This window comes from Mus caroli, unplaced genomic scaffold (genome assembly GCF_978045245.1).
Source record: "Mus caroli unplaced genomic scaffold, Mus_caroli_1 scaffold_12, whole genome shotgun sequence".
NCBI classification, from domain to species: Eukaryota; Metazoa; Chordata; class Mammalia; order Rodentia; family Muridae; genus Mus; species Mus caroli.
The window spans coordinates 25,402,953-25,417,403 of record NW_028227267.1 but is presented as its reverse complement, the minus strand read 5'-3'; the positions used below and the strand labels follow the sequence as shown (position 1 = coordinate 25,417,403).

At 44.1% G+C, this 14,451-nt stretch overlaps 1 protein-coding gene across 1 annotated transcript in view; it reads left to right on the top strand.

Moving 5' to 3' along the window:
- Window positions 1–14,451, top strand: part of Chat (choline O-acetyltransferase) — a 53,702-nt gene that overhangs the window by 14,562 nt on the left and 24,689 nt on the right. The gene's annotated exons all lie outside the window — the stretch shown is intronic.

The window sequence follows — 14,451 nt, the reverse complement described above, 5'->3', positions numbered from 1 at the left end:
GTGGGTCATCTGGGAATACCGAGTGCAGGAGGTTTTGAGAGAGAGGAAGGCTGGGGACAGCTAGCATCTGTGTTTACGGGTGGGATGTGGGATGTTCATTTGGAGCCCCGAGTCCCTGAAAGAGCAGGCAGATGGGGCCTTGGTGTGGGGACCGTTTCTGTAGGTTAGTTGGCCTCCCTCTTCGTCTGGTTTGTAGGACTTTTCTTTTCTTTTTTTTTTTTTTTTTTTTTGGTTTTTCGAGACAGGGTTTCTCTGTATAGCCCTGGCTGTCCTGGAACTCACTTTGTAGACCAGGCTGGCCTCGAACTCAGAAATCCGCCTGCCTCTACCTCCCGAGTGCTGGGATTAAAGGCGTGCGCCACCACGCCCGGCTCAGGACTTTTCGACTTGAATGTGACTCATGTCATTCCAACTCTTCTTATGAGGCTCCTAAGCATCCTCACTAGGAAAATATTCTCCCTGCCCCGCCCCACCCCGTGTATGTATGTATGTATGTATGTATGTATGTATGTATGTATGTATGTATGTGTGTGTGTGTTCATGTGCCTGTGTATGTGAGCACACGTGTATGTGAGCACACGTGTGTGCATGTGTACATAGGGAGGTCAGAGGACAACCTTAGCTGCCATTCATCAGGTATTGCCTGTCCAATTTTGAGACAAGATCTTTCACTGTCCTGGAATTCAGCAAGTAAGCAAGGCCGTCTAGACAGAAAGCCCCAGAGATCTATCTGTCTCTGCCTCTCCCCATGCTGAAATCGTAACAAGTGTGTTATACTATGATCAGAGTGGGGTTTGGTTGTTGTTGCTTTGTTTTGTTTTTTGGTTGTTTGGTTTGGTTGGGTTTGTTTTTTCCAGGCAGAGTTCCTCTGTGTAGCTCTGGCTGTTCTGGACTCACTTTATAGACCAGGTTGGCCTGGAACTCAGAGAGATCTACCTGCCTTTGCCTCCTGAGTGCTGGGATTAAAGGGGTGCACCATCACACCCAGCCTTGCTCAGTGTGTGTGTTTTTTTTTTAATTTAACTTTACGTATGTTCTTGGGAATCAAACTGAAGCTTGTAGGTCAAGCATTTTTTTTTAATCAGTTCAACTACCTCTTCAGCCCGTTTTTATGTGTTTGAGTTTTTATTCTTTATTGCAGTTTCTCCTACCTCCAGTCCTCCCAGAGCCTGCCTCTCTAACCTCCCCTCCTCTCTAGATCCATACTCAGCCTCCATTTCAAAAACAAACCAAAACAAACAAACAAAGCAGGCTTCCCAGGATATCAGCCAAACATAGCATAATACATTTCAATAAGACTAGGCATGAACCCTCACCTCAAGACTGGACAAGGGGACCCAGTAGGAGGAAAAGGGTCCCAAGTGCAAGCAAAGAAGAAGTCAGAGATAGGCCGACTCCCACTGTTAGGGGTCCCATAAGAACACCAAGCTCTGCAAGCATAATATGTATGCAGAGGACTTAGCTCAGTCTCTGAGCCATTATCCCTGCTTGGTTGGGTCTGTGGGTCGAGTTCTTATGGTATCCTTCACCCTTCTGTCTCCCAGCATCCTTCCTCCCCCTTTTTCTTCAGAGTTCCCCTGGCTTCACTTAGTGTCTGCCAGCTCCAGTTTTAAAAGTTTTCAATCATCCTCTAGAAACTACTTTTCAAACCAAACCCAGCCTTCATTGGAGGAACGGCTTCCTTTCTTGCCTCTGGTGGACATCGTGTAACAAGAAGCCAGACTTCCAGGAGCCTTACCCACTGCTAAGGATTGCGAAGGACCAGGAAATAATTCAGACTCTGTGTGTGTATATGTTACTGAGGAGACTGAGCTAGATCTAGGGTGTGAGAGACAGAGGCCAAAGCCTCTGTCCCCATGCAAGTTAGTGACAGGAACAACAAGACAAGGCATAAGGAAGTCCAAGTACACAGGGATGCAATCTCTACCCTTATGAAGCAGCAGGAACAGAAAGTACCACATGAATGGCCCAGGGCCCAAGTTGCCTTGTTCTAGAAACCATAAGAGTGACTGGTTAACAAAGATGCCTGTGCTGGTCAGGTGTCCTGGGGCCTGGCTCCCAGATCATGAGTGCATTTTCCAGGCCCTGTCCTAGAAAATTCTTCTTCCAGACTTGATCACCCTTGGGTACCATATCCAGTTCAACTCAGGGACCAGGGCTTCAAGCCCTCCTAAGCTTTCTTCCTTGCTAGCAGCACACTGTCATCTTGATCTGCTTTTTAAAGATTTATTTTAATCTCTCTTCCCCATCCCTAAGTGTGGTTGTGTTAGGGGCAGGTAATACACATGAGTGCAGGCACCTGTCCATAGAGTCAGGAAGAGGGTGCCAGGTCCCTGGAGCTGAAGTTACAGGCAATTATGACACCCCCATACATGGGTGGGTTCTGAGCCAAACTCGGGTCCTCAAAAGAACAGTAAGTGCTCTTAACCCCTAGGCCATCCCTCCAATCCTCTTGACCCAATTTCTTATCCTAAATGACTTGCTATCCTAGAGGAAGCTCCACTCCTGTCTGGTCAGTGCTGTGCCTCCCTGCTACCATCTGTACGGTCTGGGAGGACAGAGACCTGTTTGGTTTAACCTCCAAATCTGCCAGGACAACCACAGCAGTCATGCAATTGCTCATGTTAAAGACAATGATGAAGGTTTGCTAAGGATACCAGGCACAGATAGAATTACCATTTACCAGTTAATGACTCTTTCATCTAAATATTGAGCATCTGCTGAATACTTGGTCCTAAAAAGAAGGCTACAGAGGACACAGATATATGCCCCAAATCCATTTTCATGGGTATGACTGCCATGTTGGGGAATTAATAACTTAGAATTTGAAGGTGGTTAATTCCCTCAGTAGACTGTAGTGAGCGCACACCCTGCTCTTTTTCCCTCCAGGAATGGAGGCAGGCATCAAAATAATCACCTCTGCTGCCCAGATAGTTTTCACTTTATTAGCAGGCCAGACCCAAGATGACTGAATGGGGTTGCCTTAAGGTCTCAGTGCTTGGGCAGCACTAATCGGAATTAATTCATTAATAGCACTTAGTCTGGCTTTCTGAATGGAAGTGCTGTTTTTAAAGGAAGTTCAGCAGAAAGGCATCACACACACCTCCCCTTGGGCAAATCAATTAATCCAATTAGTACCACTGGCAGTGTCTCTCACAGCAGGAAACCAATTCCTCCCCGAGTGGCACCCTCTTCCCCAGAGCCGCCAAGGAAGGGAAACAGAGAAACCATTTCAGAAATGATTTCTGTTTCCAAGTGAACTACTGACAGCAGCATGACCAAAGCCGGCCTGAGAGAGAAAAGGAAAGGATGTGGGCGAGTCTCTCTCAGGGCAGAAGCATCATCAGGAAGGAAGGGGAAGGATGGAGATCCCTGGGTTTCTTGTTTGATCCACTGAGTTGGATGCTGGTATCTTTTACTGAGATGAGGAGTGGGCTGAAAATGGAAAGATCCTGTCCAAGCACATTTGATTTGAATCATCTAAGTGGACGTGTCATGTTAGATCTATGTGTCTGGAACAAGAGAGAGAGGGAGAGAAGGAGAAAGGGAGGGGGAGGGAGGGAGGGAGGGACGAGAGAGAGAGAGAGAGAGAGAGAGAGAGAGAGAGAGAGAGAGAGATCAAAACAGTTATAAATTGGAAAGACATCAGATCCTAAGTATCATTTAAAGTTATGGCCCAAATGAGATCATCGGGAAATGGAACAGGGTCTCAGGGTTAAGTAGCCAGGCAAGTACAAGAAAGCCAGAAATTGGAACGAGGCAGGGGTGGGAGGGAGAGTGCTCAGCCACATGGAAGGCTGCTGAGAGCCTAAGAAAGACTAGCTCAGAGAGGAGCTATGGAGCTTTTCAACCTTGATGTTGTCTGTGAGCTTGACCAGGCTATGGCGAGAGGGGAGAGATTACCAGTGCCTATATGAGTAGAAATGGCAGAAGGGAATTGTTGATGAGGTTGTCAGCAACTAGACCCAGCACATGTGAGTGACTGTTGAGAAACTTGAGTTTATTTTTTAAAAAGCAGAATACTAAGGCATTTCTGGAGGAGGGTAAGGGCCAGGGCACAGGTAGTAGGGGAGGCAAGGAAGTGCACAGTTGTGGGCAGGCAAGTGCCTCAAAGGAACTGGAAAAGGGAGCTGCTGAGGAGGGGGGTGGCAAAGGGTAGGAAATGTTTGCAAAGATGGAAGCAGATAGAAGCAGGGGATTCAAGCCCCATGGGGCTACAGCTGGCATAGTGGATAATAGGGAGGTTCCCAGAGGTGGATCCTGGTCAGGGGTGGGCAGAATCATGGTGTGAGCTAGGAGAAGTGGGGTGGAATTCTGAAGACAGAGAAATATGTATAGTAGCCTCCTGAGGGGAGGAGAAAGAAACATCCTTGGAATGAGGTTTTTGGACTCTTCCGGCCAACGTAGGAGGGTTTTGGGAACCATCGGTCTCAGCAAAAGCTACTTAACATTACTACAGTAGACTGTACATATGTACACACACACACACACACACACACCCCGAGTTCAGCTTCTCTGAGGAGATGGGGGTGGGTGGGCAAGACGTACTATGATGCTGGAGTTTGAGTGGAGTTAGCTGCTATGGTGGTAGCTCAGGCTGCCATGGCCAAGTATCACAGGCTGTGACTAACAATAGAGTGGATTGCCTCATGGCTCAGGAGACTGAACTTCACCACCGGGCTCCACAGGGCTGTTTTCTCCTGAGGCCTCTCCTAGTGCCTTGCAGATGACTTCAGCCTGTGACTCCACATGGTCATTTTTATGTGTGGGTCAATGTCCTAGCTATCCTTCCTTCTTATAAAGATACTAGTTCTGTTGGATTAGGATCCACGCTGAAGAGACCCCATTTAACTTAACAAGCCCTTTCAGAGGTAAGGGGCTGGCTTCTGTCAGAAATAAGTTCCCCAGTGGGCACTATGGTCAGTTAGAGATGAAGTTGGTCCAGGAATAGAGAGAAGGGAATATGGGCTCATGCATCTATCCACATGGATGTTCAAGTTACAGAGAATGAGAAAGATAGTGGTAATGTGAAGGGAGAGTGTGATTCAAGAGTCCTAATATTCACATCAGGGAAGAGATTGGTATGATGTAGTGACAAGTAGCCAATGAGGGGGCAAGGGGAACTAAAAATAATTACAGGCTCTAGATCCAAATGGGAGGGGATGGGGAACAGGAATTACTGAGAAGGCGCCTACCCAACTTGGCCCCTGATATATGGATATGAAGGAAGACAGTAGTGTCTTATCACAGGGCACCAGGTGGGAGCACTCAGGAGCACCAGGCTCCAGTTGAAGCAGGTGGATGGAGCATTTATAGATGGGTTAACCATGCAATAGTGCTCTTGGGGAATACATGAAGACAGAGAATGGGAGGAATCTCCATAGCCAGCCATGCTCCTCCATTCATAATGTCTAGGAGTTGCTGTCTACCAGCTGGCAGGGTTTGCTGGGGAACAAAGGAACTCAGTGTTATTGTTGAGCCATTCCCAGATATCATAGATTCCCAACGCCCAGCCGAAGTCCGGGAGTCCCACCTCCCCTGCCTGCATTGGCAGAAGCTAGAAAGGTGCTCTCCAGCAGACTGACCGTGGATGCCGCTCATAGGAAATGTGCCCTCTAGTTGGAAGAGTCCTCCTCTAGTCAGTTGTCAGCCAGTGGAGAAGGGGATTGGCCATATCAGTTCTTTCCATTGCCAGCACGTCTCCTTCTAGACCTTTCCCTGATCTTCTACAAAGCCCTGAACTAGGACAGGTCCTCTCTGTGAGCTCCCAGGTCAGCGAGCCCAGCACTCTGCCCTGACACTGAGTGGCTTGTGAGAGGTCAGGGACCACCAGGGGTGCAGGGGGAGCAGACTGCCTGTTGCAAAGTCCACTGCTTCCCTAACCCCACATTTGAGTTTCCCCTGCCAAGCCTACTCAGACACCACACCTGGTAAGTACCATTGGTAACCCCAGCATCTATGGCCCAACACTGAGAGTCCTCTAGGAGGCCTTGGTGCCAGGGCATACAGGCTACAATCAGAGACACATTTCAGACAGCATCTTGAAGGAATGTGGCGCCACATACCTGGCCTGTCGTGGCTTAGGAGACGGTGGGACCTGAGGCCCAGCAAGCCATACAATGGGGTTGTCTGAGTACATGAAAATCCTTTAAAATGCTGGGGAAAGAAGAAAAGAGAAGAAAGGAAGGAGGGGGTGGGGAGGGGAGAGAGAGATTGAGAGAGAGAGAGAGAGAGAGAGAGAGAGAGAGAGAGAGAGAGAGAGAGAGAGAGATTATCAAGCTCCAGGGATCCAGGGATTGTCCAGTACGGTTAGAATGGGCTAGGATTCCATTTGTAAAGCACACTATTGCCCTCCAGTGAAGCAGGTTGGGATCCACTTACTCAGATATCAGCCTCAGCCACACAAGTGCTTTCATTTTGTTCATGGCCTTGACCTGGGCATTTCCGTTCTTTTTGCCTACAATGTCCAGATATTTTTGTCCACATAGCCTCTGCAGCATCCTAGCCTTAGAGGTAGTAGCTGGGGGCATGAGGCACCTAGCTCCCCAACCTGAGGGCTACACTATAGGGGGAGAGGGACAGAGTCTGAAGATGAACTGGGGGCCTCAGAAGGGCCTATACATCGTTAGAGGACCTCCCTCCCCATCAAACTGTGAAACTGTGGCCTCCTGAACCCAGGAGGAGCTAACACCATTATCATGGTCTGGAAATTTAATTAGACGTTCAGCCCTGAGTCTGGAAGACTACAGTGCTTGTCAATTTGTAGGAGAAGTATGGCCAGCTTGGAGAGGCCCCCCGAGCCTTCCAGTTTTCCTGGGCTCTGTGTGGTGATCCTGGGAACAGACCTTACAGGCAGATGCTCTCCATTTACACAGCCCGTAAATATTTATCCCCAGTAGCCAATTAGAGGCAAGGCATTGCTTCCAAGGAGGGAGCTGACAGAAGGTGGCTGCAGCTGCAGGAGGCTGTGGCCATGGTTTACAAGAACCACTCAGGAAGGGGGCAGAGTACTTTTTAAATATTGTCATCCAGAGCTCAGCAAGTCTGTTGGCTTTAAAACCAATTACACATTAGCAATAACAGCCTCTCTGATTTAATTGGCCCAAAAAGACCTCCTGAGCTTTCGGATTGGAATACAATTTTCTTTCTCTAGGGAGGGTGGGTCTGGGCTATGGCCCCCTCTGCAGCAGAAGCGCAGAGGCCTTATGGTGAGAGCATCCAGAGCCTGGAAATGAGAGGTCCAGAGCCGAAGGTCTGCTTTTGACTTGGCCCCTCTTGTCAGCTACAGCCTACAGGAGACTCCAGCCTCCTCCGCGGGTATAATGGGGCATGTGACCTGGTACCTGGTGTACCAAAGGTGTTCCCTACATGAGAACTCTTATTAGAATTAGGGGGAATCTCTGGTCATTTTGCCCAAGGCCCACAGGTGTGCTGCCCATGTAGTCAGACGATGGCCTGCAGACCTGTAGCCTTCATGACTCTCTTCTTTACATGGCATATTAACTTATTAGCTTTCTATCTTGGTACATTTTGTCTCCCCTGCCTTCTACATATCATATTCTACACACACATGCATCCATGCGCGCGTGTGACCACACACACACACACCTTTTAGAAAATTTCTCTGACCTTTACTTTGCCAGCCTTTGCCTCCCATTTTAAGCAGTTGAAGTGTAAAGTATCTGGGAAATAGGCTTTGCTTATCTGCCCCCTGCCCTCCCCCACACTGCCACGCTTGTCCCAAGTTCTAGAGTAATGGAACTCCTCATGTTATCTCTTCTTGGAAATGGAGCTTAGAGCAAGGAGAAAGCTCAGCTTGATTTTTTGAGTTTTCTCTCTCTCTCTCTCTCTCTCTCTCTCTCTCTCTCTCTCTCTCTCTCTCTCTCTCTCTCTCTCTCTCTCTCATTGAAAACAAATTTGGTGGCACACACCTTAAGTTCCAGCACTCAGGAGGCAGAGGCAGGCATATCTCTATAAGTTCAAGGCCAGCCTGGTCTACATATCGAGCTCCAGGACAGCCAGAACTACATAGAGAGCCTCTGTTTCAAACACACACACACACACACACACACACACACACACACACACCAAAGAAAATAATTTTCCATACAATATATTCTGATCACAATTTTTTTCTTCCTGATCTCCCAGCTCCTTCTCACTTCTCCACCCACCCATCTCTATGTGCTCTGGTGATTTGAATATGCTTGGCCCATGGGAAGTGGCACTATTAGGAGGGATAGCATTACTGGAGGAGGTGTGGCCTTGCTAGAGGAAGTGTGTCACTGTGTGGGTAGGCTTTGAGGCTCCTATGCTCAGGCTCTGCCCAATGTGGAATAAGAATCTCTTTCTGGCTGCCTTCAGATCAAAAGGTAGAACTCTCAGCTTCTTCTCCAGCACCATATCTGCCTGGATGCTGCCATGCTTCCTGCCATGATAATAATGAACCAAATCACTGAAACCGTAAGCCAGCCCCAATTAAATGTTTTCCCTTATCAGAGTTGCCTTGGCCATGGTGTCTCTTCACAGCAATAAAACCCTAACTAAGACACATTCCTTCTCTCTCTCTCTCTCTCTCTCTCTCTCTCTCTCTCTCTCTCTCTCTAATTTTAATATTTTTTTATTTTTTATTACATATTTTCCTCAATTACATTTCCAATGCTATCCCAAAAGTCCCCCATACACTCTCCCCCACTTCCCTACCCACCCATTCCCATTTTTTTGGCCCTGGCATTCCCCTGTACTGGGGCATATAAAGTTTGCGTGTCCAATGGGCCTCTCTTTCCAGTGATGGCCGACTAGGCCATCTTTTGATACATATGCAGCTAGAGTCAAGAGCTCCGGGGTACTGGTTAGTACATCATGTTGTTCCAACAATAGGGTTGCAGATCCCTTTAGCTCCTTGGGTGCTTTCTCTAGCTCCTCCATTGGGAGCCCTGTGATCCATCCAATAGCTGACTGTGAGCATCCACTTCTGTGTTTGCTAGGCCCCGGCATAGTCTCACAAGAGACAGCTATATCTGGGTCCTTTCAGCAAATCTCTCTCTCTTTAGAGAACAAACAGGCAAATATAAAAACCAAACTAACCAGAATAAAACAACAGCAACAATGACAAAGAAAAGGCACAAGAAATATGCACATACGCACATACAGATACAGACATACCCACACACATACACACACACACACCAAAAAACCCTCCAAATCCATAAAAACACAAAAATCAGAAACTACAATATATAAGCAAGAGACTTATAAGATAAAAAAAAAATGCCCAAAGTAATATGAGACAAAAAATATCTACAAAAATACTATTATGGTTTCTTTGTTTTGTTTGCTTGTGTGAGCCATCTACTGGGCGTGGGGCCTATCCTTAAGTGTGATTATATGACCAGTGAGACTCCCTTGGAGAAAACTAATTTTCTTTGCAAGTGGTTGTCAACTGGAGACAGCTTCTTGATTAGGGATGGGGGCTCATGTCCACTTCTCAGTGCCGGGACCCATCTGGCTAGCACCTGTGTATGCTGCCCTGGTCTCCTGAGTTCATATGCATGTCTGTCCTGTTGTTGGGAGACTGTTTCCTTGGCGTCCTCCATCCCCTCTGGCTCTTACGCTCCTCCTGCCTCCCCTTCCTCAGAGCCCCCGAGCCTGAGAGGAGGGGTTTGATGGAGACAGGGCTGAGTGTTTGCACTCTGTGCCACACTGTCCAGCTGTGGGTCTACATCCACTGCAGAAGGAGGCTGTTCTGATGCTGGCTGAGTCAGACACTCAGTCCAGGTCCCCTGTGGCCACTAGGGGTCCAGGGAAGAAAGTGTTTCTAGGTATCAGGGCTGACTGAGAGGAATGGGGGTGGATGGAAAGGAGGGCGGAGAGGGTTCACAAGGATGAGGAAAGCTGCTGCACACTGAGGTTAGACAGAGGCCCCAGGAAATGGAGACAGGGTGGGATCTGCAAAACTCCACGGATTATAAATGAGGGCAGGAAGAAGGGTGAAAAATGCTCTTTTGTTTTTTCTTTTTCAAATTACGTTAAATTTATTTTGGAATAAGTATAGATGTTCCCAATAACATGGAGAGAGGCTCTGTGTCTCTGCTTACCCAAGAGCTGATATCTTGTGAAACTATGGTACAATGTAGCACCCAGGGTGCTGAAGGTCAGTTGCTGGGAATTTCTACCTCCTCAAGGATTCCCGGAAGTAGAGCCATGCTTGCCTTTCTCCCACCTCAATTGATCTTTAGCCCCTGGCAACCACAGAGCTCTCCGTTGTTATAATTTTGTTACTTTAAGAAATTACATAAATTAAATTCTATGAACTGTGTAGTCATCAGAATTTTTTTAACTCAGCATAATTCTCCAGGGATTTATTTAAGTTTATTTTGATATTTCTGGGTTTTGTTTGTTTGTTTGTTTTGACAGGGTTTCTTTGTGTAGCCCTAGCTGTCTTGACACTCTGTTTTGACACTTAGTTCTGCAGACCAGGCTGGTCTTAAACTCAGAGATCTGCCTTCCTCTACCTCCCGAGTGCTGGGATTAAAGACTCCCACCACCACACACAGCTTAGCATGTAGGTTTTTACAGGAATCTGTCTACATTTCTGGAGGAATGTTCAGGCATGAAGCTGGTGTGACATTACAGTTGCCTGCTAAGCTTTATTTAATTTTTAAATAATTTATGTGTGTGGATGTTTTTTCCTGTATGCGTGTCTAATGACGTTGAGTGTCCATGCAGCACATAGATGACATATCACTTCCCATTCCGTGTATTTGCTAATTGGATTGATTGGATTGTTTCACTGTGAAGTTTGAGAGTTGCTTGTATGAATACATGGCTGTTGAATACATGGCTTCCAAATATTTCTTATTAGTCTAAAGCTTATCTTAATGGAATATTTTAATGAATAATAATTTTTGTTTCATGTGGTTTAATTTATAACTACAATTGTACTTTTGGTGTCAAGACTAAGAATTCTTTGCTTAGGTTTCGTTGTCAAAGCTTTCTCCTGTGGTTTTTTTTTTTTTTTTTTTTCTTCTGGAACTTTGTAGACTTATGGAAATCCATCTTGAGTCAGTTTCTGGATAAAGCATGAAATTCATGTCAAAATTTCCTTTTCTTTATCCTGTGGGGGTTCCACTGCTTTGAGAACCTTCATTGGAGACATGGCTCCCATTCCTCCATTGAATGATCCTTCCGTCCTTCTCAATATCAGTGGAGCATATATAGTGAGTCTGTTTGAGGGCTCCTCTTATCTGTGTGTTTATCCCTCTGCCAATATGATATAGCCTTGTTTATGTAGCTATACAATGGTCTTGGAATCCAAAATACTATACTGATTCCTCTAACTTTATTCTTTGTCAAAATTATTCTAGAGATCTGATTTCCTTTCCCTTTTCATATAGACTTTTGAATAATCTCATCTCTAATCTGGAAAAACAATTCTGCTAGGAGCTTGATGGGAATTCTGTTAAACCCATGCATCCATTGGAGGAAAACAGAACTTCACAATGTTGGGTCTCCAAAGCCTGTGCATAGATAGCTCCCCACTTATTCTGAGTTTTCTTTCTTTTACTTGTGGTTTGTATTTTCAGCATAAAAGTGTCCTGTATGTTTCTGTTAGGTTTGAATTGAAGTATTTAAATTTTATGAATTTTATTATCAACTATTTAAGTTTTATAAATTATTATAATTGGGGTTTTCTTTTTTCTTTTTATAAATGTTTGTCTGTGGCATGTAAAACTATACTGACCATTTGTGTGTTGATTGTATATCTTGTAATATTGACAAATCCATTTATTAATTCTTCAAGAGATTTTTTTTTACATTTATTTAGTGTGTGTGGGGGTATACATACTTGTTTCAGTAGAGATCAAAAACAATTTGCTGTAATTAGGCCTCTCCTTCCACTATATGTGTTCTGGAGATCAAACTCAGGCCATCAGGCTTCGCAGGAAACATCTTTACTCATTGTGACATCTTGTCAGCTTTTTGAGAATTTTTAATAGATTACACAGGGCATCCTAAGAATTACTACGGGTAACTAGTCATGTTATATGACAATGGGGACTTTTTAAAATTTATCTTCTGTAAACCTTTTCTTTCCTATTACACTGGTCAGGCTGCTACCATTATGTTGAATAGCTGTGGTGTGGCAAGAGTGGATGTCTTATCTTATTTCCGATCTTAGAAAGCATTTAGTCTAACTAGAACTTTATGATTGTTGGGATGTTGTGGCCCAGAACCAAATCATCTTGGACTATCTTTACTCCTCTTAGTGACCATCATTGCCCTCTCTGTATCTAATCTGTATCTAAGCCACCCCTGTGGCTGTCAGGTGGCCTTGGGGACTGTATGAACAGGCCACTCTCAACCTTTCCCCAACTTCAAAGCTAAGAAAGTCACCAGAACATCTGAGACATACAGTTCTGCTGTAACCTGCCTCCACAATGAGCCCACCAGTGTGTTTGAAACACACCCTACCTTAAGACTTTCCCTTTCATTCTGTAACTACAAAAGTTCAGGAACAGTTCCCACATTACATGCTATTTGGGGCAGCCTGAATCCATGTTCCCAGACCAGGGTCATCCTTACGTGGCTCAATCCTCTTCTACTATAATAAAATTTTAAAGAAAGGATTCAGGTTTTTTTTTTAACCTATAGATCTATGAGCTGTAGAGCTTTTATAGATTTTATTTATTAAATTGATGTTCCATTTTATTTTCTGAGTTTTTAGAAATATTTATTTGTGTGTTTAATGTGTGTTTGTGTGTGTGCAGGCAGGGGCCATGGCATACATATGAAAGTCAGAGGACAACTTGCAAAAGTCAGTTCTCTTTTCCGTTTCAGGGATCAAATCCAGATTGTCTAGCTTAATGGTAAGCCCCTTTACCTGCTGCCCCACCATACTGGTCTTATTCTTAGTTTTTGAAGAAATTTTATCATGAATGGATGTTGGATTTGGCCAACTTTATATATATATATATATATATATATATATATATATATATATATATATATATATATCAATTGTTCTGATAATGTGAGGATTTTTTGTTTTGGTTTTGGTTTTGTTTAATTTTGCTTTTTTGTTCTTATAGAAGTCTGTTGCTCACTTCTATCTTCTAACATATGGCTTGGTGTGTTTTATGTTTCTACATGAGGAATGCTGGTCTGTAGTTGCGTTGTTCTCTTGTATTATATTTAAGTTGTGTTGGCAGTGTAGTAATACAGTGGGATGCATTCTCCCTATAGCTTATGGAAGAAATCACACAGATATTGTGTTCATTCTTCCTTAATTAAGCTTCTAGTAGAATTCTTCAGTAGAGTCATCAGAGCTTAGAGATTTATTGGGAGGATAGAAGGGCACATAAATATACAACACCAATTTCCTTAATAATTATAAGACCATTTCAATGATCTATTTCATTCTTAATGCATGGTGGAAGTTTTATACATTTCAGGAATTGGTCCATCTCATCTAACTTGTCAGATTTATGTGTATAGTTGTTATAATATTTTTAATTGTATTTTTATATCTATGGAGGCCTAAGTGATGTCATCCATTCTGTTGCTGATAGTGGTGATTCATTCTTTCTCCCTCCCTCTACACACACACACACACACACACACACACACACACACACACACACACGGCACATGGCACTTTAAATCTCCCTTTAACTGCTTTACCTGAATTGAATCTTTAAATCATATAATTATATTTTCATTCATTGTGGTGCATGTTTTATAAATTCTATTATGATTCTTCTTTTAACTTATGGATTATTTTCAGGTGTATTGTTCAACATGCAAGTGTGTGTTGTTTCCTGTTATTTGTTTCTATCATAGTCAGAGAACAAACACATCTTTTCCATTTTTGAGGGCTGTTCTACGGCCCTAGATGTAGTCTGGTTTGCTATATGTTCAGCAGGTGTTTTAAAGGAATGTCTACTATGCTATTGTTGGATGAATTATTATGTAAATGTCAAACACCTCCTGTTGGGTTGTGGTGCTGAGTTCTGTGTCTTCACTAAATTTATACCTAGCTGTTGTGTCCACCATTGGCAGAAAAGTGCTGATGTCTCAGCTACAATAGTACATTTCTATATTTTTCCCTCCTGTTTTGCTTTGCTTCACATACTTGCAAAGTATTTGTTACTCATCACATAGGCAGTGCCATGCCCTTTTGCATATTTACTCTTTTCTTTTTACGTAATTTGCTCCTAGGCCTAGGTCTCTAGTTCTGTTATGTTTGAAGTATATATCACACTAATTCAGATTCATGGTTTCTTTTGATTAATGCTTGCATGAAATAGTACTTTCCTTCCTTTTGCTTACAGCAAATTTATATTATATTTGACAGTAAGCTCTTTGTAGGAAGAATGTAGCTGAGTAACATTCTAATATATTCTACCACCACTTGCCACTATTTCTAATTGGTGCATTTAGATTGTTTAT